Consider the following 2,081-nt stretch of genomic DNA (forward strand, 5'->3'; position numbering starts at 1 on the left):
GTCGTATGTCAATATTATTTCAGTGGATTTTCCGATTCCTTAATCGCCTGATTGTCTGGATGGGTTACAGGCAGGAATACTGATGTATAGCAAAAAACAATACTTATTTTTATCAAATTTTGTGAATATCGGGTGTTTCGGGTAGGGCAGGACAGACTTACACTTTTCGCAAACACCTGGTGTCATCAGTGGTTTCATTGATCCGTTGAAGTAATTTTGATAGCTGTTTTAACTTGACGCCAGACTTTTTTTCTGAGGATAGTCAAAATTAGGTATTGTTTTGCACCGACGTTTAAGATATGTTAGGGTTGGCAGCTTTATAGGAGAGGTAGAACAGAGTCTCAAAGACAGAAATTTACCATTTTGTTGAGTCACGAGCGTCAAAACTGGGTGGAGATGGATTTTGAACTCCAGCCTAAGGCCGCGGGACCAGTGCATGGATGGGATGCAGTGTACCCAGATGAAATCTGGATGTGAAATCTTTGGGTCGTCTCGTCGACAGCCTGGGTTGGAGGGCCCACAAAACAGTAAAACATTACCTGTACGCTCCGTCACGGTTTTGCCAGAGGCAGAGAATGAGGACATACGCACTTAATCATCAATCATAATGTACTATATTTGGTGTATTTTATGTAACGAGAGAGACAAGTATGTAGCTGAGATGTCTTCTTTACGTTACTAATGTCTGCATGATTGCCCAAAACCAATTTCACTCCATTCAACTCATTTCACTCCATTCAACTCATTTCACTCCAAGTCCCTGTAAATTAGTTAACTATGAACATTCAGACTGATACGCACAATGCCGGGAAGATCTGGTTGTAGAATAGTCTTCAGCAACCCGTGCTTGTCGTAAGTGGCCAATAAAGGGATCGGGTGGTCAGGCTCGCTGACTTGGTTGACACGTCATCGGATCCCTGTTGCGTAGAACAAAGCTCATGTTGTTGATCACTGGATTGTCTTGTCCAGACTCGATTACTTACAGATCGCAGTCATATAGCTGGAATATTGTTGCTGAGTTCAGCATTAAACAGCAGTCAAACAAACAAAGGCACAATGCAATTTATGACATTGGGTAACTATTATGTGTAAGTTGATTTAGAGCTGGCAGTACCAGGTGAAAGTACATTCATAGTAGTTGCTACATTATGTGCCCTGCCAGTAAAACATGTCAAGTGTTGCCGTGTCCAGCCTAAAGTAGCACTCAACTACTGTCAACAGAGCTAATCAGATCAATGTTTACCATTTAGATTTATCTCCCTTGGTAGTGTATATGCTAATAGGACACGTGGTCGTTGGAGACTGACTACACACACGCGCGCATGCGCGCACACACACATGTGCGTATATATGTGTCTATTGTATCTTTTAGTGTTAAACTGTGTAATGTAAGATTTATAAGATGGGTTTATTATCATCATTCATAATGTATAATGCATTTAACAGTGTAGTTGTAGTTATGACATCTGTGCTTCATCACATAAGAACAATTAAAGTATATGGTTGCACTTGAACACTTTTTTCCGAGTCTCGTAACTCAGATATCAAATATCCTCAAACCAGAATCTTGCGTAGGTGAGATCGACCGAAGGGAAAAAAATATATATTTGAATAATATGATCTGTAAAGCAGTCTGTGATAATCTGACTAATTTCTCGTCAGTAAGGAGAAGCTTATCAAGGACCCGTAATTTAATCTCTCGCATGTGAATTATATCAGATGTCTCAAATGTGTTTTTCACAGTTGTGCAATGAAATGACGCCACACACAACAAACTAACAAATACTCGACCGTTGAAGATTCAGATCGAGTTGCGGTGTACCGGTACAGGAGATAGTGCATGTTCAGTGGGAGTTCACAGACGTGTGTACGAGGATCTAGCTAGGATTATGCAGCCTGAAAAACTTATAAATATATTGACTTATATTTGATCGTACCGTATTACTTAAATAAATAAAATGCTAAAAATAAAGTACATTTAATGACTGCAAATGGCGAATGACTCAGCCTGTTCTGTGTTGATGAGGTCGGCCGGCGCCCGGGGGTATAGTTACTTTGTGATGTTACACCGATACCTGGGG

The sequence above is a fragment of the Haliotis asinina genome, chromosome 2, assembly GCF_037392515.1.
Source record: "Haliotis asinina isolate JCU_RB_2024 chromosome 2, JCU_Hal_asi_v2, whole genome shotgun sequence".
Taxonomy (NCBI): domain Eukaryota; kingdom Metazoa; phylum Mollusca; class Gastropoda; order Lepetellida; family Haliotidae; genus Haliotis; species Haliotis asinina.